This window comes from Thermobia domestica, chromosome 2 (genome assembly GCF_964235325.1).
Source record: "Thermobia domestica chromosome 2, izTheDome1.hap1.1, whole genome shotgun sequence".
Taxonomy (NCBI): Eukaryota; Metazoa; Arthropoda; class Insecta; order Zygentoma; family Lepismatidae; genus Thermobia; species Thermobia domestica.
Window position 1 is genome coordinate 48,070,108 of NC_137455.1, and position 23,194 is coordinate 48,093,301.

Here is a 23,194-nt window from a genome sequence, read left to right on the forward strand (position 1 = left end):
CATTTGCTTAAATTTGATTGATTTGTACGGTGAATAAATCTTGAATTTCATGTATTGCGTGGAACACGATATTAATAACATTTGGTTGACCTTATCATCTTAAATTTTCAACGAATTCTGAAACAAGATCAGATTGGTACACGTTCTCTAGCTTTACTTCTTTCCCAACTCACCTTGATATTTATAATTACATAGATTTTCTATTTATCTTTTGTATTACTCTTCCCTATGGTTGCATCTGGATAACTGAAAACACGTTAAAACTGTATTACGTGTCTGTTTACATCTGTCCAACCTTAAAAATTTTCAACTGTATTTACTTCGAATTATGCAAAACATAGGTTGAAAAGTTCGATTTATCCACGATTTTTTACTATTGTTTTCAATACAGTTTTCAAGGAGAATGGACTTCTGTTCGAATTATCCAATATTTCGAATTATCCAAGTTTGAATTAACGAGACTCCACTGTAATACAAAAGAGTAACAGAAAGGAAAGAGAGAGAGGTTTAAAAAAATCGAAATCAATAGAAGATGTCGGAAATGACGTTGTTACGTTTAGTAATTTTTTTCGTGTTCAACTTCGGATTATTTTCATTCATGAGTTGGCAACATTGAAAGCATACACTGCGTGCAACAATGCTTTCCATGAGCCGATAATGAATTTTCAGATCTAAGATAACAAAATTCAAAGAAAAGAAGGTAAGAAACAAACATTTCAAACTTTCCATTAGGTCTATCGAAGAAATCTGTGATTCTTAGTAAAAGAGGTTCGTAGTTGTTCAATGTTAATCAGAATATACAAATACATTTCGGACGATAAAATACAAAATGAAATTACTATGTTAAGTTACAAGCACTTAACATAAACAAGAGACACTTACCTTCTAGAAAAATATTTTTTTCAAGGAAAAATTTCCCTGTTTTCGACTGTTCTTGCTTCAAAAATAAACAAAGCAATGCATCCACGCACGTTGTATCCCCGCTTGCAACAGAAACTGCTGGAAAACCTCTACTTCCGCAACAGACGTAATTATGAGTGTTCATAACAGATGGTACGGCATAAAGGAAACCACCTAAAACAGAAGTGGCACCATCTATGGTAACACATTCAAAGTATCACGCTTAACATGGTTTATTAATTTGGATTAACACGGTGCAATATAGGGTTAAAGTAATGATTTCGCGACTTACTTAAAAATCTAGCGACTTTCGCCTGCGAATAACTTATCTTTCTTAGCTCGAAGCAGTTTAGATATATGTTTGTTTTCCTTTTATTTACTTGAATCAGCGCAAACGTCGACAAATTGGGTAAACACCAGCATGTGGCTAAATTTCGAGAATCGCACTTTGATTCCTGTTTCCCTTTGCCCTATAACAGAGACCAGTTCCAACATTCCATGTTCTTTAATTTGCAGAGCTTCCGTTTAGAATATACAATACATTACCGATAGGAAGCTGATTATCTGTAGAAGCGTAAGTAAAAGGGAAGTGGATATCAGATTCTTTTTTTCTTTGTAGACTTATCCTTTTGTGCGTTTTTTAAAACTTAAATTTGATTTCGTTGAAGTGAAATTGATCATAAAGTTTAATACACTGGCCGACATCAGCTTAGTTACAGAAAGGAAAACTTCTGATTCTGACTAAGGATGCTGAATTAGAAATTGATAGCCGTTTTACTACATTAGCTCGTATTTTGGCGTTATGTTGCCAATTTTGCCATTTTGTAGGAACGGCTTCAGTTGTCATCGAAGTAACCGGTCTAGTAATGCTATTTGAGTAAGAAATAAATTAGATTTCACTCAGTTGGCGACAGATGGGACCCCCTTCTTGTTGGCATATATATATAAAACAATGAATACCGGGAGGACGGGGATATATATATATATATATATATATATATATATATATATATATATATATATATATATATATATATATATATATATATATAAAACAATGAATACCGGGAGGACGGGGATGATTGAAATGCTTGACACTTGTGTTCCTCTCCTCCTTTGTTTGTTTGTTTTTAGACCACTGAAACCGGTTTTAAAAATATGGTCTATGTGGCAACAATGAGCGGCACGATGACGCGGGCGAAGAAAGCGCCGACTGCGCCGTTATTGCGTGGCTCACTCTTGCTCTTATGCATTGCAGTATGTAATCTCTCAAGTGTATAAGTATTTTGTCGGGAGAATTGACTTGGAATTTTTACGTCAGTAAATTCAGTTTTATTTTACCGTATTTTTAGAACTGTTTGCCTGTGTTCTCAGTATCTTTTAGTGATTTTATGGAATAAGTGGTTTTGCTGTTGCTCTAAGTTTCGCTTTCTTGTACAAAATGTCAAGTTCATCCCGCAGAGGATGTAAAAACTCACCGGACAGATTTTGTTATATCTGTGGCGTATTTATGGTTAAGTCGCAGATTAGATCGATAAATGATGACGAAGGAAAACAGTTTTATTTTGACAGCAAGATCGGCGATCAAGATAAAATCTGCGCCTCATGTGTGTTCTTTGATGTGTTATGCGACTCTGACTGCCTGGCTTAAAGGAACCAAACGAAGGATGCCTTTTGCTTTTCCGATGATATAGAGAGAACCCAGGAATCATTATGATGATTGCTATTTCTGTTCAGCAGGAAGTAACAAGAAGAAACAACGTGCCATCGAATACCCAAACTTGCAATCCGCGATCAGACCAGTGCCCCACGGAGAAAATTTACCTGTACCTACTCCTCCGAAAGATTGGGAAACTATCGATATTACAGCGCCTACAGGAAGCGATGAGGACACCAACTCAATATCTGCAGATGAAGATCCGAGAGACAGTTCCTTCCACGTAAAAGATGAGCCTCACTTCATAATACAACATGAGTTGAATAATTTAGTGAGAGAGTTACAACTTTCGAAAGAGAAAGCTCAACTTTTGGGTGCTTGATTCAAAGAGTGGAATTTACTTTCTCCTGGAACTACTTACACTCACTACAGGAAAAGGAACGAGCCCTTTTCAGAATACTACAGAATGGAAGGTTCCCTTTGCGTATGCACGGACATCAATGGTCTGATGAATGAATTAGAAATTCAACATGATCCATCCGATTGGCGTATTTTCATAGATTCGTCTAAGTACAGTCTGAAAGTAGTTTTACTTCATAATGAAAATAAGCTGCCGTCTATTCCTGTGGCACATTTTGTTTCGATGAAAGAGACTTACGAGAATCTCGTACTCATTTTAAATCGTATTAACTACAAAGAATATGATTGGCAAATTTGCGGAGATTTGCAAGTTATTGCAATATTACTTGGTCTGCACGGTGGATTTATAAAGTACTGTTGTTTTTTGTGTCTTTGGGACTCAAGAGCCACAGGAAAACATTTTTCACAAAAAGAGTAAATTGGCCCCCCAGAGAGACATTTAAGCCCGGTATCAACAGTGTCAAGTATGAGCCTCTGATCGATCCAGCCAAGGTGCTGCTTCCACCTCTTCATATTAAGTTGGGCCTCGTGAAGAATTTCGTAAAAGCTATGGACAAAGAAGGTGAAGGATTTAAGTATCTTAGACAGTGTTTTCCAAAACTAAGTGATGGTAAATTAAAAGAAGGAGTTTTCACAGGACCTGATATTCGCAAACTTATCCATGCGAATTGTTTGAACAGAGTTTAAACGACAAAGAGTTAAATGCCTGGCGTGCTTTTGTTCAAGTTGTAAAAGGTTTTTTGGGCAAAACTAAAGCTCGAAGATACGATGCAACAACTTCTGGTCGCATATGAAGCTCTAGGACATGCATGTCTTTGAAATTCCACTTTCTGCACTCGCACGTCAACTTCTTTCCAGAAAATCTTGCAGATGTAAGCGGCGAAATGGGAGAACGGTTTCACCAGGATATAAGAGCGATGGAAACTCGATATCAAGGACGTTGGGACCCTGCAATGATGGGGGACTATTGCTGGTCGGTGAAGAGAGAGGACCCAACATTTCATAAAAGAAAAAAGTAAAGCAGATAATGTTATTTGCAGCTCTAAACATTAAACTTTATAAATTACTATGTGTACGTAAATTCTAATAGACCTGCACTAACAGAATATATATATAGTTTTTTAGTGCTAATACACAAACAGAATATTTAGTTTTTTAACTGGTTTGATTCAATAAATTAATTTAAGAATTTTTAAAATTGATTGTCGTTCTTGACCAACTGTCGAAATTAAGTTGATTCCCTTTCGGCACGTAAACATCTTATTGGCCGGTACACTTCATGATAGCTCATTTTCCCTATTATGGTAAATCTGGCAAACTATGCGTTACACAAAAATGCGAGCTAATGTAGTAAAATGGATATCATATTCATATTCAGGGACCTAAAATTAGTCAGAATCAGAGAGTTTTGTTTCTGTAACTTTTCAAAAGTTTAAAAACGTCGGCCTGTGTAATAATAATAATAATAATAATAATAATAATAATAATAATAATAATAATAATAATAATAATAATAATAATAATAATGTATTTTGCTGAAAACAAAATTGATGTTGAAGTACTGTAATATAAATGATATGTCACTGTTAGCTATATGTAATTCATTCAATTACGTTGTTGAGCGACTTTTTGTGTCAACTTTTTGGCAACACTGCATCACTTGTTGACTGTACGCTATATGAGTGTCCATAACCTTCTATGAAACAGTTTAAATTAGAGGTAATTTTGATAATTTTCTACTTTCTAACATACAAAAACGGTTAATATTTGTACGGACATCCAAGGGTAAAAGTGATCCATTCAGGGGTAAGTGAAAAGGTAAGGGGATGCATGACGCCAATGTTTGGAGACGCTTATCAGCAAAAATTATCTGCTTCCGGATACTCCGGATGCAAAAATTAGCCCCTCCCTTGATCATATTCTGGACCCGCCACTGTATATATATATAAGAGCGATGTTCAAAATATTTATGAAGTTGAAAAACAATGCTGCGGAGGATCAGGGGAGTAGAATTATCTTCAGTGGTGTATTTAGGGGGTTATCGCAATGAGCTCAAGATCCCCCCGAAATAAATTTGTTTATTTTTCATATTCCACGCACAACAATAATCCTTCTTACCATTTCTAAGAATGTCATTGACTTTCCATTTTCTTATGCTCTTTGTTCACAAATAATACTGTATTTATCAAATTTCATTCCATGTAAGAACTGCGTCCTTTTGTTCTTTCTTTCGTCCTTTTCTACTTTTTTGTTTCTTTTTCTTGATGTTACTTTCTTTCATTTCGCTTACCATACTTTATCGACCGTCGGCAGTTGTGATTCAAGAAGTTGAGTTAAAGAAAATCAAAACGGGGGAATGATTAGCCCGGGAAATTAGGAAGGCCAAGAGGATTCTTCCTTTTTCTTGTGTAAATAGAATAAAGGTTTAGATTCACTCCTAAATTATTGTATCATATCATATAGGATTTATCGGTCTGCAATTCTTGCCATTATAACTTCAATTTATGCATAAATTAAAATATATATTTAATTCTGAATCTCAGGTGGGCAATTGCCCACTTTCTTCCATGTGTTAGACATAGCCCCTCGAAACAAAATCCTAAATACGCCATTCGTTGTCTTCAACATTGGGTGGTGGGCAGATTTGAGGCTTATTCTAGAGAAGGGAGATGAAACTCATATTACGATAGATGAATCTTATTTCTGAGGTGAACCTGTTGTAGAGTATATTATAGTTGTATATTAGGCGATGTAGATGAAGTAGTAGTAGCCTACATATCAGTATTACATATCACTGCCGTGAACACATTCTACATGCATATTTATAATTGGTATGTTTCTAATTAGGCATCCACAAAGATCAACGTTAAAATTGTTTTATAATAATATAAATAATGACTTCCCCAAAACTATGAAGAAAGAATATCAATTATGTATGATGCAACAATATTCGTATTTGAGCAAAATGATGATAATCTCAATAACATTACAAGGAATCGTTACAGAAAACTGAAGCATGTCATATACTCTTTAATTAACAGACGTAACCTTAAGATTATGGAGAAAAATATTCCAGCAATTGAATTCTATTCTTTGCTTACGAAGCATCCTCTCTCACACTGGCGCAAATCCCGGGGGGACGAGGGGGACATGTCCCCCCCAATGTTGGACCTGGGGGGGGGACAGTCCCCCCCCCCAATAATCTGACTTGAAAAGTGCTTTTTGGGATAAGTTTGATGATTTGTGTCCGACTGCCACAAAGGAATGTAAGATGAAATTGATTCCTCTTGGCTTTTCCATTTTTAAAAAAGAATCGTAATCTATAGTATTTCAAACTGAACTTCGTGCTGTAGTGCGTTTAGTAGTCTCATCAATATGTATTAATTCCACTTCCGCTACTTGGGCACAAATTGCAATAAATGACAGAGGAGAATATACCCCTCTCCTCATGCTGAAAAGTTGTCTCAGCTGTAGGTACAGGCACAAATTCCGGCGAAATGGGGATACATGTCCCCCCCCCCAACATTGGAACTGGAGGCTCTCCCAATAATCCGATTTGAAAAGTGCTTTTTGCAGAAAAGTGTGATAATTTAAGCTTACGAAGCATGAGTAGATGCCTAGGCTGATACTACAAATAGATTAAATTCCCATTTACTGAAAAGAGGGGTTCTACTGACATTGGATAGTCTGTATATTCTTCGTGTGCTAGGTCCTAGGGGAGAAAAGGAGATAAGATTTCATATCAGGTTACGTCACGCAGTCCCACGCCTTAATTTTTTTTTTCATTAAAAATGTAAAAGCCAAGAGAAACAAATTTCATCTCACTTTTCTTTGTGGCAGTCGGACACAAATTATCACACTTTTCTGCAAAAAGCACTTTTCAAATCGGATTATTGGGAGAGCCTCCAGTTCCAATGTTGGGGGGGGGACATGTATCCCCATTTCGCCGGAATTTGTGCCTGTACCTACAGCTGAGACAACTTTTCAGCATGAGGAGAGGGGTATATTCTCCTCTGTCATTTATTGCAATTTGTGCCCAAGTAGCGGAAGTGGAATTAATACATATTGATGAGACTACTAAACGCACTACAGCACGAAGTTCAGTTTGAAATACTATAGATTCGATTCTTTTTTAAAAATGGAAAAGCCAAGAGGAATCAATTTCATCTTACATTCCTTTGTGGCAGTCGGACACAAATCATCAAACTTATCCCAAAAAGCACTTTTCAAGTCAGATTATTGGGGGGACATGTCCCCCTCGTCCCCCCCGGGATTTGCGCCAGTGGGTTCATGGTCGTTACTGGCTACTGTTACCGAGGTAAACTGAAGATTCGTAGGGTGGCGAAGAACTGCAAAATACATTCGCAGTATTTTCAGGAGCAGATCATGCGGCCGATCTACGAGCATGAGATTCTAATAATGTACGGAAATGACGCTAATCTGGTGCGCATTCACATGCACAAGGCCTCATCACATACCTCACGATCGTCCCTCGCATTCTACAGGGAGATGGAGGAGGCAAGTGGTATAAAGGTGATACCTTTCAATGATGTACCTGTTAAATCTCCAGATGCAAGTCTTATGGACTATTGTGGATTTGTATTGCTGAAGCGGGCTTTGGGAAAACGGCGTGTGACAACTGTGGAAGGACTTTGGAAAGGTGTGGAAAGGGAATGGGACAAGATTCCCCTCCCAGTTCTTCAGAGAAGCCTATTAGAGTGAAAATTACACTGTCGGGCTATTGTTAGGAACCAAGGGAAACACATCGATCACTTACGGACCTGGCGCCATGGATTCTTCTAAATTTTTAGGTAAGTCGAAATTGGCCAAATGTAGACTGAACAACCTCTGTAGTGTTGTTTTGAGTGTAGTAAATTAGTTAATAATCTCATGTCAATTACGGGTTCGCAAATGTCAATTATTGGGGTAAACAAAAGAAGCGTACTGTCAATTATTAGTCCCATCACATATATTATTATCGTTTCTACATTTCCTAAAAATATATGTATTTGCAAGAATACTATGCTGTGTTAGTCATTTATAGTCTCCTTGATGGAATGCAACCTTCATAATGCTAGTTGGAAGCTACATTACGTGATTATACAGTAAAATGTTAAAATGCCCTCTTAACATGTCAATTACTGGCAGTAGCGTACGCAGGAATTTATTTCGGGAGGGTTCCAAACTGAATATGAGGTTATTTTATATTAAAATTCCTAAAATTGCCCCTAAAATTAGGCTAAATTTACACAAAAGTCGAAATTTCGGGGGGGGGGGGGGGTCCGGACCCCCAGGACCCACCCCCTGCGTACGTCCCTGATTACTGGGCCCACTACCCTACTACGGCGTCTGCTGACCGGAAGCAGACAAGTGAACAACTACGAAACTCCTAAAGACGACAACAGATGTCAGCAAAAGGCGGTATTCAACTGCACTTCCTTATTTTAGAGTACAATCATCCTAGGTGTCAATTACTGGGGGCGCGTCAATTACTGGTCCCACTACCCTATAATGATTGCAAAAGTGCACGTACGTTGACATTCGACGCGTTTTATTGGTTCTATCTGGTTTTAGTGGACTTTTCAAATGTCAACGCACAACTTTGCATAGACCCTACATACAAACACCATAAAATATCCCATAGACCCCATATTATTTGCACTAACGATTTTTTTTAAATCCCATGCTTTCAGCACCGTAACCACTCCAATTTTTTTTTTAAAAAAAATAGTCTGATCGGGAAAATGGTGTGTTAAAGGGTTAAGGACTGCAGAAATCTCTTACCCAATACATACCAATTAAACGAATTTATGATATTAAAATGAGGTATCAATACTTAATTGTTTTTTGCTAACAACAACTGTAATAATAACGGTAACATACATTTAAACAATACTTTTAAGAATCTTCCTGATAAGTTTTGAAGTCTTTAATTTTTTATAAATTTTTATAGTTTTTTGCTATGATGCAATGAAATCTTTCAGTGTCTGTCCCACCATTATGCCGTCTTGGCTAAAGATGATAATAATTAAAATGAATGAAATGGTGAAATGAAGAAAGTGGGAGGGAACAGGATAAGCCCGGGCAAACCGACGTACCCGGCGTTTCTCCACCACAAAGCTCATTCGGCGCGAACTGGGATCTACCAGGAACCCCATGCACCAGAAGTGAACACTGTACCGTTGAGCCACCACGGCTCCTTTCTTTACTCTAACCCACCGGCATAAAGCTATTAATTTTTGTTTTAGCTAGTCGTATGTAAAAATGGTCAAGTGATTCTGCTTTTGTAATTGGGATATTAAGTCCGGAGCATCATCCTATAAGTATGATAACATCTCGGTTTTCTTCTCTGGACACCAGGCTTGAAGAGTTGCTAGATGGTCAAATAGAATAAAGAACTTATCTTGGTCTTCCGTAATTCTACCCGAATATTTAGTCACGTGTGAAATCATAAATGGTATCTTAGAGTGGTTCCGTGTGCGTTTCCTGTATCCGTCTTATATTCGTCAACTACTGTTCCTACGTTTTCTTTTTCTATAAGTATTTTTTCCCGTACTTGTCCTCGGTATACATCTACCGGACAAGCTCATTAAATTTTTACTTTTTGAATTAAAAAAGCATAACAGATCTACCTGAAACAGTGTTGGTTGAAGTTCCCGGACGAAAAAATGTCGTTACGTCTTGATTAACTAACTTACTCTATGGCCTGACCTATGGAATCCGGAGGTTCATTGCCGCGCTCACAAAAGTTCTCCACTGACTTCTGTCCTTAGCCAACTGGATCCAGTTTCTACTTTGTATTCTTTTTTCTGCGAGATTCATCTTAATATTGTCCTCCCATCTACGTCTAGGTCTTCCTAATGGTCGTTTTACGATTTGTCTTCCAGTTAAGACTTTGGAAGCGTTCCTACTTTTTTTCATTCTGGCTACATGACCTGCTCACCTGGGCCTCCTACATTTGATGACTCTAACCATGTTTGTTGAAGGGTATAAATTATGCAGTTCCTCGTGAAGTTTCCGCCATTCCCGACTGCCGTTCTTCTTGGGTCCGAATATTCGTCTCAGGATTTTATTCTCAAATACTTTCAGTTTGCATTCTTCCCTTAAAGTAAGCGAATATGTTTCGCAACAATACAGTACAACAGACATGATTATCGTTCTATATATTTTGAGCTTCAAATTCCCCGACAGAATTCACGACGACAAAAGATTTTGAACTGAATAATAACAATAATTCCCTGTTTTCAGTCTACATTTAATTCCTTCGTGGATATGATTTTCGTCTGTTAATATTGGTCCTAGATACTTGAAAGTATCTATCTTATCGAAAATATTATTTGATACTTTGACGCATCCATAATTTGCAGTATTACGATCCCAGTGAACTTCCATGTATTTAGTTTTTTTCTGCATTTACTTCTAAACCTGCAAGCTAATGTCTCTGCATTTCTTGCTATTGTTCTCCTATCATCTCCTATCAGATTTACATCATCAGCATACGCCATAACCTGGATGAATACCATTCAACTCTAGACCCTGGTTGCCATCTTTGATTTTTCCTTATAGCATACTCCAAAACAAACTTGAATAATAATGTCGACAATGCATCTCCTTGTTTCAGGCCATTCTCGACGAGGAAGCTCGTGGATAAGGATTTTCCTATCCGGACTTTACTTTGGGATTCATTGAAACCTTATCTTAATCTAACTAGCTTTTTCGATATTCCAAATTCTGTAAAAATGTTGTATAATATTTATTCCCTAACCGAGTCTTAAGCCTTTGTAAAATCAGTAAATACTTGATATTGTATTCCCATTTCTTTTCGAGTATTTGTCGAATAGTAAATATCTCGTTCATAGTTGATTGATTTCGTCTAAATCCACACTGATAATCTCCAATAATTTCATCCGCGTATGGGATCAATCTTGCTAATAAAATGTCCGAGAAGATTTTATAGGACACAAGAGAAATACCTCGATAACACAGGTCTGCAACCAAAAAGCTGTTTGCATAAGTTTAGCTGATTTTTACGCTTCTGGGTGCACCGAAGTCGAAAATCACCCTCGTTTCTTCCTGGGACGTCAAGTTTTTGCACAATCGAAATGTAACTTGGTCAAACAGGTAGATGGGAATCGCTGTTACAAATGCATCACACGAAAATAAAAGTGAACATGGAAGATTAAATGTATTTATGCTCCCCGAAACATGAAAATACATGTATATTGGTCCGGATGTGGATCACTGGCACATATCGTAATGTGTCATGAATGAGAGTATGAAATTACAAAGAAAAATCAAAAACAATAAATTTGTTCATAAAACGAATTTAGTAAGATTACATCTTAAATTTGTAAAACGTTGGTAAATAGTTCTGGCTACACTATCTGTTGCTCAAATAGTGCGAGTACGCGAGTACGCGGGATTTTGTTGGCCCTGATGTTAGAAAACTCGTATCCAACAAAGACTTCATCAGTTCAATGACTCTAACTCAAAAAGAGGCTTGAGTTGCCTTTACTATGGTCATCAAAACGTTTCTGGGAAACTGAAAGGAGCCACAGTACAAGGAAATGGTGGAAAAAATGTTGCACGCGTTCCGAAAACTTGGTTGCTCCATGAGCTTAAAAGTCAATTTCCTCATCTCCCACCTTGACTACTTTCCTGACAATGTGGGAGCAGGGGGAGCGTTTCCATCAAGATATCAAAGAAATGGAACAACGGTATCAGGGAAAGTGGAGTGTTACGATGATGACAGACTACTGCTGGATGTTGTTTAGGGATCTTCCAGCAGTCACCTACAAAAGGACAAGCTCCAAGTGAAGTTTAACCTTTAAAAAAAGACGATTTCACAAGCAATCTGATTGAGGGTGGTATTACTTTTTTTGTCTTCACGTGTGTGTGTGTGTGTGTTTCTGTACATTAATTTATGTTACGCTATTAATAGTGTTTCTGTAATTCGCATATTTGTGTTCATATTTTTGTTCAACAATGATCACCCGTTTGTTCGAAACCCAGACGTCCCAGGACAAAACGGTTTTCATTCCTGGATTCAGCGCACCCTAATACATACGAATCAGTTAACTAAACCGAAACAGCTAAGCATTGTTTTATTTTTGCAGACCTGTGTAATTATTACGCTTTGTCACCTTTCTTGTGAATTGGAACAATGATTCATTCTTTCCATTTTTGTGATAATTCTTCTTGTTCCAGATCTGAATGAGTTTGTGTATCTTGTTCCACAATTTTCCCCTCTAGCTAAAATTAGCTCAGCTGGAATTTCGTCTACATCCGGAGATTTGTGTTTCTTTAATTTCCTTATAGCAATTTCTGCTTCTGTTTGGCTAGGCTATAAAATTTATGGTTCTGTTGTGCATTTCCCTTTCCCCACGAACATTAGTTTTTTTGACTACGTGCTAAGCAAATCGTCAAAGATATTTTCCATCTATTCAAGATACTATCTGTATCAGTAAGAATTGTTCCGTCGTCTCTCTTTAATATATACGCGCAAAATTGATACCCTTTCTTAAATTCGTTGATGCCTTTGAACATGTCTTGATTTTTTCTTTTACTATTATCTTCAAGCTCATTAATTTAAGCTTTCAAGAAATCGCGTTTCTCTCTTCTAACCATTTTGGAAGTTTTCCGTCTGATGTCTGCGAAATTTTGTGCAGAGACTGATAAGGTATAATTTGCTAATTTACCTTCTGATTTTTATGCTTTTTAAGTGGTGAGCAATTTAACAATATAGTGCCTGATATCAATATCAGTAGGATGTGCAGTGTAGTTACGTTTATGACACAAAATGGTAGATTGCCTACGAGATATATCGTAATATTTTTCCTCAGGTAGATCCTAAGATATTTCCTAGGACTTATCTCAGGACTCACTTGGGGAAGCAATGCTCATAGAAGTAGGAACTAAATACACGGTTCTGATTGGTTCGCGTTATCCGTTTCTTGGCACGTAGCATATAGCAGAAATCAAACGCTTGTTGCCGTCGGTCCTCGTGGCTGAGCGTGTCAGCGCAACATGCTAATAATGAAAACTGCTTTTGCCGTGGGTTCGAACTCGGCCCAAGTAATTTCTTTTAAATTTCATAACACTTGTTTCCATTAAAATAAGATTAAAATAATATTCAAAAAATACTCTTACTTTTGTGCAGATAAGAAGGAGAAGAAGTAGGAGGAGGAGGAAGAAAAGGAGGATTGGGTTAGACGCCCCACAGGGCTCGTTTTGTTTCACCTTGGCCCTCATGATATAAATGTTGTGACCAACTTAAAACAGTTGCTAGGGTAGTGCACGAAAGAAAGTTACTTCCGGGAGTATTACTCTCCCGAGCGGGTCGTCTGATCTCATAGTGTATAAGAGAGATGTTAAACTTCAAACCACTCAACTAATCCATCTTGACATTTGAATATCAAGTAATTTTTACTACTTTTACATAATAATTAATAAAGAATAACTTCAAAGGTTAACTACTAAATTTAAGCATTCTCTACTCTTTCGAAGTAATAAACGATAGTATTGGTTCTAAGACAGATAACTCTTTCTGAGTAAATAATTCTTTGGAAATAATTATAAAAACTACATTGTTTTTCGAGACTAGAGAAGAATTTTTATCTTGTTTCGAATTTCATCTCGTTTACGCTACGCTACGATACTAAGATGTATGGTATATAGTCTCGTGCTCATCCCTAGAGGACTTCAAAAAGAAGGGGATTATGAACAAATACCACATATTAGTAAGTAAGTGTAAATATGTCATTAGAAGGATAGTTTTAACACGGCAGTATAATACAAAATTGAAGTTTTACGTAGATGGAAAAAAATGCAGGGGAAAGTTGGGCGAAATGAGGTTTAGTGGTTTTTTGGCTATATACAAGACAATAATAAAAGTGCAAAAATAAAAATGGACGCGACATACTCTCCAATGCTTAGGTTATTATATACTGGGATTCAAATTTTCATTTTGCGAACTGATTTCCCCTAATAAGATATTTTATAAAACAAATATTTTCTCCATGTTTTGTCCAGCCGGTATGATAATGCGGGGAGAAATTAAGAGCAAGAACTGATTGGTGTCTACAAGAGAACATGTTCGGGATAAAATTTTATACGTAAAATTACAACAGTAGATTGTCAGTAAATGTAATAGTATAAGCAAAAAACAGGCGTTGTAATTAAATGTGCTATTGAGGGGAGAGGAAAATCCCACGAAAATACTGTTTTCATTTTGAAAATTTTAACTCTTGCAAAATACTCGAGTGGCTTAGATATACTGATTGAATCTTCTACATGAATTGTCGCTCTCATATGTATCAATATTAATAAATTTTAAATGTAAACAAAAGGGAGTTCTCTCTATTAAGAAGAGTATCATCTAAACAAAAATACGGAGAAACTGTAAAACACAATTAAGTGAAAGAACGTTTCGGAAAATTCTTAAGAAAAGAAGTCACATATGAACACCTGTTTTATCAGCACCATTTCTCAATTCATGTGCCCATGTTTGACACTTCAAACACGGATCCTTCATTGCTGGTGGAATGAGCAAAAAATACAGTCAGTAAAAACATGCAACGTCTTCAGCTTCATCCTCTGACAAGAATTCATCCAGGAAAACTTGTGCATGCTCTTCAATTTCTTGAAACTTCATTAAATAGTTTACGAACTAGTTTCTTTTGCTTAGAATATTTTGAATCAGTTTTCGATTTTTGCGCGATCTAAACTTGACTTACCGAGTCATATTTCCTTCCTTTTTCAGCATTTTGTAATTGTTTGTACATTGTCGAAGTTAAAATTGCTGTGTTCCCCTAGCTACTACCGTTTTGTTGTAATGGTTGTTACGCTGTAATTTGCGCTAGGTAATGTAATTCAGAAGAGGAGACGGAAACTAACGTAGTTAGCTGCATTTGCGTAGGAGATTCTTTTCCCTGATCACCTATTTTGGAACTCTTGGATTCTGTTGAGTCATTGTCTCGTTTCCGTAACTTTTAACTTGTGCAGTTTCCATCATCGGTGCCGCCACAATAGGTTTTTCTGTAGGCAATAAAGGAAAAAAAAAAAAGATCAAGAAATATGTATGTGTCCAAAGAGTATATTAAATGTCTCATAAATCCATTAACCACAGTTTGCATTAAAGCAGCCTTCATAAATTCACGTCCACCAATCTGAGGTTCGGTAGTTAGGTCCAGGATTCCGTTGTATATTATGCATCAACTTCTCGACTTTAAAACATGTTAAGCAGAGCCGTAAGAGCGATCTAACGGTTGTAATCGATGTATGCAGTCAGGTGGAAAACAATAACGTTATGAGATAGAGGTAACAAAAATAAGTTTAAAGACTTTTAGCATGAGTGACATATCCATCGAACAAAAACAGGACAGGTCAATCTGGAGATGGGTTTGTAAACTCACTTCACAAAAATGTATTTCAGCATCCTATCACCTTCTCGAAAACGTGCAAAACTCCCTGGGAGAGCACGATCAAGAAAATCAGGATTTTCTCGTTTTCTGGAGAAGATGAACATCGAAGTGAAATAGTATCCATTTGCATTCATTACATCATTCAGCAGATGACAGTATCAATCTGCTTCTTTCCTTTCAAAGCGATTATTTTCGCACTTTTTAGGAAAGTATGCAGACTCTGGTCTCATCAACATTTCAAATTCAACCAGGTGTGATGATAGTCCCATTCCTGGGACAACAACCCATAGAAAGCTGTTATGGATACTTTGCTGAAAAAAATAGCTCGTGCAAGTGATATGTTTTTTTTTTTTTTTTTTTTTTTTTTTTTTTTTGAGTCTTCAATGACACTTTTAGATTTATTTTTACAAATTAATAATACCAAAACTTTCTCGCTTTTCCTTTTCGTCAAACAACAATCTTTTTTTCCTATTCAATACTTTTGAAGCAAGCATATAGTTTTTAGAGTGCACTAAATGATTTGTATCTTTGCTTGTATCATCGTATGATAAAAAAATATTCCAAAAGAAATCTGGTTAAGAAACCACAGAAAATATAGAAGTGAGAGAAAACATAATTTTAATTCAATATTCCCATACGTATAAATACATATTCGTGTAGTAAACGACCAGTTACCGGTGAATGAACCAAAGCATGAAAATAACAGAAAAATAAGATTTAATGAATGTATCCAATCACAACCAACATTGCATCCTGCTGCGTGAAAATCTAGAAGCAAGGCAAGCTCTTATTGGCTTCACCAATCACATGTGTATGAGTGAAAAATGGCGGACAAAAAAGTGATGTTTACACCAGGTCATGTTATAGCTACGTTGCTACTAAGATACGTAAAATAATTGGCATAATAAAATGTACTAATAAGTAATTACTTTCATTGCTGCAATGGTAAGTAACACTGTTTCTGCAAATTTAAGCCTTAGAGATTACATTTTTGTGGTTGAAACGATCAATCACTGATCGAAATTCAATTGGTTCTCGCGAATAAAAACAGTAAGATTGCATGTCACAGATTTGCATTAAATTTTGCCCATAGTACAAAATTGACTAGCACATACACAACTGTTCGTCGAAGTAAAAAGACAACTACTGACAAGAGTTCATACACACGCCACTAGATGTCGCTGAAACAATGCATAAAAAAAAAACGCGTGACATCCGTTTATTAGTTATTTGTTTATTGCTAAACAGCTTTCCTCAATAAATTTGTCTCGATGTCAACAAGATCATGAATCTTCATATTCTTATACGATCAAGTGAATGTGTAGTTTACAGTGAATGTTTATGAAGGAAGCATTAATGAGAAGTCGAGACCAGATCATTAACAAGGTCAGATGTACAGATGATATGGTTATTAGGGATGGCCAAAAATTTTCGGATCCGGATCTTGCCGGGTCCGGATCTCGGATCCGAAATTCGAATCTCAAATTTCCTACATCTGATTCGTATCCAAACCTACATCTGAAATTGTGATGATAAAATTGAATATCTAATATTCGTTAAAACTTTTTTTAGGATTCACTGATATAGTAGGTTGTTGTGCTTTTAAATGTTTCCATAACACATTTGTGTTACCTTTGTTCTTTATTTTATTTTAACCTTGCAATATTTACATGTTGCACTTTCTGTCGAAGTCTCTTTAGTAAAATGTTTCCCAGTTTGATTTCTTCCCATTTCAGAGTATAGTGAACTGTCTGAAAACTTATGTAAATGGCAACAAATTCTTCTGTTTAGCTCCTCTTCGAAACTTAATATTAGCTTCACATTGAAAAATGTATTTTATTCTTAGAAAATAAACTTTCTTCTTTTCTCATATACAAATGAAATATCTGTTAGATAAGGCCCTTCTAATCGCAGGGATAGTAGACAAAACAAACTCATTATTAATAGTAGTTTCTGACTCACGAGTCCAACCACCAACAAATGTAATAATGAATATCTTTCACTTCGAAGGTATATACAACAAAAAAATATAGACTGGTTGGCGTGGAACAACAGTAGATTTTTAAACATACACACGAGAATTTCAGGAGAGCGATATGGTTGTGTTCGTTGTATGACTTTGTTACCTAACTTATGGCTTGCCCTTCTAAGGTCGGGAGTTTATTGAAGGAGTAAATATAAAAGAGATTTCTGTTATTTTTTCTTCACCCTCCAGGTTTCTTTAATCATACATTGCAGGACGTAACCAAAACATATCCATGCATCGTACCATTGAAGCGTTTTGTGTTTTGTATATTAAAGTGTTCAAAAATATTTAACATATTCGCATTTGTTCATGTGATCTCAGGTTCAATTCTCGGTGGGAACATACATGAGAAAATTGAAAGCTGAAACAATATAAAAATAGTATATAAAAGTCAGGAAATTGATATTAAAACTTTAGCTATCTATTGGGATTGTAAGGCTGTACGTAGTTAAATTAACCCACACGTTTCGTGAAGATATATTACGTCGTTATTGTTTGTTTACTATAAGCTACCAGATACATCCTCAGAGGCCATTTTGAAAGGAAGGTCTCCAGAGCCTTAGATCAAGGTACTAACCTAGCATTTGCCCAGTATAATTGAGGAACAACCCTGGAAAATCCTCAGTCAGGATGGCTGGTCTCCGAATTCGAACCCGGTATTATCCAATTGCAAGCAAGAATCCTAACAAGTAGCCTGAGCTCGCTCCGTATTACTATTATTATTATTATTTAATTAACGTAATGTTTTAAAATTAGTGCAAATTAAACCGTACTTTCTTTATTGCTGATGTTATAGTTAATAAGACTACATGAGACATCAGTCCCCCATTAAGAGAGAATACTAGAACTGGAATTCAGGAAGCGAGGGTGAAGAGATTAATAAGAATGAGGAAACTGTGTACAATGCAAAAACTGAGTAATTATGACTTCGTCACAGATATATTCACTCACATACGTCAATTAATATTTCTCTGATACAGTGCATTCTTACTTTCTATAGTGGCAGGAAAATGACCCACTTTTGTAAACGAACACATTAAGCACGTGCGTATAGGCGCAATGTCCGTGCAAAGAAACATAGGTAAAACTAGAAAAAAGAATAGGGTAAGCGAAGGGAAAATGATAAACCGCCCTTCAACTTGAAAAAAAAAAACTAAAAATAACTAAACTTAGAGCTACGAAAGACGCGAGGCGAATTTTATTGAAAAGATTGTTTTTCCTTAGTGATTAGTTGTGCCAACTATGAACATGAATTAAAAAGAAAACAAGTAGCTAGCTCTGAGTTTCCCAAACTAGTTGAAACGAAAATATTGGATAAAATTTAATAATAAAGAAGCCATTTATGATAATTAAAACAAACTAAATTCTTGGCACGACAGTCCTCTGGTTCCTACCAGCGGGCTTACGTTGAAAGTGGGGATGTGTAGTCAACGCATCGACACCCGAAGTCCCTATTGCCGGCTTTCTAGACTGCAGTCCGCTACCTCCTACTTAAGATAACTCCCCAATTGTCCTCACGATGCTGGGTCAACATCGAAATTGTTGAGTGCCTCTCCGGGAATTGAACCCATGACCACGGGCACCTAAGGAACGCTCTCTGTCTTCTATGGACGAAAAGCTATAGTTACCCACATTGTCTAATACAGAAATAAGTTCTGATTCTCTAATAGCAGCTGATGGTGATAGTCAAGGTTCACCGAAGCATGATCCCAAACCCAAACTGAGATATTGATGTCACTGGAATGCCTGAAAAGTCATTGTGGGTAAGTGAATTGCCCACTTGTCAGGATGAAGGGCGATGGTGATGTGAAATGCGGGGCTGTCAGAGGTACTACTTATGATAATTGGATTTATAATATTCTATGTTGCCATAAACCCTCTTCAGGAACAAAACTGTTAATCTTAGCTTTGAAAATTTTACATAAGGAGTTTTATTGCTATCATTAGGTTGCATTAGGAATTATCGGATTTATTTTAACGCTTAACTTTTACATCTATTCTGATTTACGAATATTTAAATCGCGATTATCCCCTTAAGGTCAATTAGTGATATTTTAAATCATTTCGAACCAACTTTATATATGGTTAGTCTTGTTATATGGGAATAATTGAGACCAGAAGCAGTCTACAGGCTAAGTCCAAAAGAATCTTGGCCGACCTCCTGATAAACCACGTCTTTCAGCAAGGTGAATTGTGGCAATCTGATACCCACATGAGGAAATCTTCGGTTCAGTGTGAAAGCTTCCATAAGAACCAGCACTCATGAAATGTGCTTTGCTAATTTTTATTCAATGTGAAAGTACCTAACTTTATTGCCAGAAAAGAAAAGGCATTTATTTCAAAGAAGTCGCCATTACAATTTTCGTATTTGAACACAACACTCATGAAAAGTCATGTTAAAGCGCAACTTGCCCCTGAAAAAGAATATTTATCTGTTTTTAGTTTCTCGTGTTCCCCAAAGTACCGGTACATGCGGAATTAGTGCTCGCCTTCCGCTCGCATTACCTAGATAAAACGGCTACGATCTTGGTACTAGCACTTGTTTCGGTGTCCAGATCTCAAATATTTATCTTTCAGCCTGATTCTATGTATGAATCCGAAATTTCAAATCTAGATAAGGGGCACCAAAATTCATAGTTTATTCTCGGTGTTTATATTGTGATTTACTAAATAATTATTAAATCTAATTGTAAGATATACATTTGATATTTAGAGCAGACTGAGCAAGATAAATATACGTAAAAACTAGTCAATACTTGTCTTAACTGTTTGTTTTCTTAACTGTCAAAGAAATAGGTGTATTGAGGAATTTTAAATATTCGAGTTTTGTATTTCGGTTTTAAATATAAATATGTATGTATTTCATCTCGGTCCTGCAACCGGGCGGACTTAGAAAAATGAAATCTTTGAGTTTTACGTCCCACGGTTATGCCGGCTAGGCTAAAGGAGACGGTGATGATGAGTAATGAATGAAATGGTGGAATGAAGAAAGTGGGAGGAAACGGGAGAACCCCGAGAAAACCCACGCACACGGTGTTTGTCCACCACAAAGTTCACTTGGCGGGGGCTGGGATCGAACCAGAGACCCCAAGCACCGGGTGGACTTAGATTCGACAATCTAATTCTCATCCGGGTCAAATCAGATTATTTTTTTAATAAGGCAAGCATTTGATCTTTAGTGTAGAATGAAGGAGACAAATAGACTTGTCAATATCCGTCTTAATTTTCTGTTTTCTTCTTCACTGTCAGGACTTCGTGAAATTACTTTCGGTGAATTTTATATATTCAAGTTTATAACAATTTGGGTGGGATGTGGGTTTGGATAAGAATCAAGATCTGAGATCCGGATTTCGGATGCAGATCCGAATTTCGAACCCAGATCCGAGATCCCGATCCAGATCCGAAATCCGAGATGCGGACCCAGATCCGAGATCCGGATCCAAAGGATCCGGACCCAATCAGATCCGGCCATCCCTAATGGTTATTATAGCTAGACCCGAAGAAGGACTATAGGACATGATGGAAGAACTAGTTGATACTGAGAAACAATATGGAACGGAAATCAACGTCGAAGAATCGAAAGTCATGAGAATATCTTGTGGAAACGTGGCATTATGTGTCAGAGTAGCATAAAGAGAACTTGAAGAAGTAGATCATTTCAAATGTCTGAGAAGGGTTATGACGAGAGACTCTTACTGCACTAAAGAGATAAGGTCAAGAATTGCTGACGCCAAAGAAGCATTCAACAAGGAAAGATTACTCCTAAGTAGCAGACTTAGCTAAAGAACAAGTTGGTCAAGTGCTTTTTATGGAGTATTAGACTGAATGGTTCACAGACTTGGCATTACGGAAGTTAGAGAAGAAATGTTTAGAGTTTCGAAATATAATGTTGGAGGAAAATGGAGAAGATAAAATGGACCGAGTAACAAACGAAGACGTTTCGAAACGAGCAGGAGAGAAGAGAACGCCTTTAGCCAACATACTTCGTAGAAAGGCCAACTGGATTAGACACAAATTAAGAAAAACTTGTCTTCTTCATACCGCCATAGAGAGAAAGATGGAAAGAAAGGGAGGAGTACGAAGAAGAATATAATTGGTCGATGTTCTGAAAAATAGAAGTAAACATTCGGAAAAAGAGGAAGCTAAAGATCGAGAAACGTGAAAGAAACATTTCCAGGCCTTAAAAAAAAAAAAAAAAAATAGTTCCAGGTCCTGCCAACAGGCAGAATAGATAATAATAATATGAACAACGTTGTTTATTTTAAAAACGAGTTCAATAAACACTCTTTTGCATGGACACTGTCTTTTATTTGAAGAATTCTGAAAAATCAATAAAATACTCGGACTTTTGACAAGGTCTGTAGTTCAAAGCTTGTAGAGCTGGCAAAATCAGATAGGTCACAGTTATCATGGATAGATCAGAATTCTTTCTTACCATACGAAGTGATGAAACAGCTGCCATTTTTTCCACAATGCTAACCTTAACTTCTTCCGATACTTTGTCAGTAAACAGGGAGTTACCAACCAATTCATCTGTAGAGCTCATCTTGTTGTCACACTTATTTCTTTATCGAAAACACTATATTTTCCAGCATCTTCCAAGGGAGCATGTCATTGATAGGGGAAATGACTGATGCCTCTATAGTTTATTATTATTATTATTATATACAAGCATCCCCAAACTTTATAAATCTTTCTAATTAATCTTTTCCTTCTTGTTAAGATAAAAAAAACACCTTAATGTTGAAAAAGTACCGTCTGAAGGTATGTAGAAGTTTGACCATCCAGCATGCACGACGCATTGTTCCCGGCGCTCTCCAGCAAACAGTTTTCAACGGATGTCCCAAAACAATCAGGTATTTTTCTATAATGCAGGAAGCAATGCGTCGATGATGGTGATTTGTACTTACTCGTCTTCAGACGAAACATTGAATCTTGAACGATTGAGTACTACGATTCTTTGAACCTTTTGAACAGCGGAATTTCAGGTGAATTGGAAAAAACAAAACATATCGTGAAGACTTTACTAACAATGATTTCTGCAATGTGGTGACGACATGACAGCCACATTAGTTCTCTCTTCATTTTATTTTCAATCAAAATACAAGCTTCACCTATTGAACCTGTGTTTGCGGCTGTAGTGTCAAAGCTTATGCCAATAATTGTTTTGTATAGATCCCACTTTTAAAGCATGTTGTGAACTGCATTTCCAATCTTTAGTCCTGTATCAGATGCGACTTTTGGTACTCAAAGTAGTTTCTCTCCTCCGTCTGCGCAAGAAAATAATACAGTTAATTTATCCACTTCTTTGAACTTAAATTAACATTTTGCAGCCCCAGTGTATGACAATTGTTTCTTTACCGTCAAAATTCGACTTTAATTCTTCAGCAAAAGTTGGCTGTGCCTGCTTCCGTTTTCTTTTACAGTAGGTCCTACTCTGTGATAGGGACATACTGGCAGGATCTTGGCCAAGTACAGCAGCAATTGGAACGATTAGCCCCTGAGCTTCACGGCCTGAAATATTCCTGCCTACCCCCTACCCCCTCACATGTTGATCAGAATTATTTCCTTTAATTTTGGGCCTGCAATAGTCTTGTTACCATAGTCCGACATTCGATGTTCTATCAAATGAAAGTTGATATGTTTCATCATCGGCTCTATCAGAGCTTGAACTTTGTTGGAAATAGGAATTGGGTACATTTAACGAAGAAGGCGCAAACACAGTAAACGAAAAAGCAGACTCCTCTCTTCTTAGCGCTTCCCTTGCTC